The sequence below is a fragment of the Heterodontus francisci genome, chromosome 23, assembly GCF_036365525.1.
Source record: "Heterodontus francisci isolate sHetFra1 chromosome 23, sHetFra1.hap1, whole genome shotgun sequence".
NCBI lineage: Eukaryota > Metazoa > Chordata > Chondrichthyes > Heterodontiformes > Heterodontidae > Heterodontus > Heterodontus francisci.
Window position 1 is genome coordinate 20,398,078 of NC_090393.1, and position 344 is coordinate 20,398,421.

The window sequence follows — 344 nt, forward strand, 5'->3', positions numbered from 1 at the left end:
GGGGATGCTGAAGAATCGGAGCGGCAGTGGCTGCCATGGAGTCTGACGCTAGGATTGCCGGGCACGATCTTCCTGGCGGCGGCGAGGCTCTGTGGCGGCACCTCTGCCGCTTTGTGAAGGAACCCTAGTTTAAATATTTAAATGACCTCTCTGCATAAATTTAAATTTAATTCGGCACGATCGTACCTTCAGTTCCCAATCTTGAGCTCGTTGAGTGGCACTCACACCCCTTCACTTTCCTGTCCAGGAGAAACTAGCACCACTGAGGTAGGGAAGGAGTCAACTCTGCATTATGTTGAACTGTTTACAGGACTGACAGCCTTTTAAAAATGGCGGCGGCACCT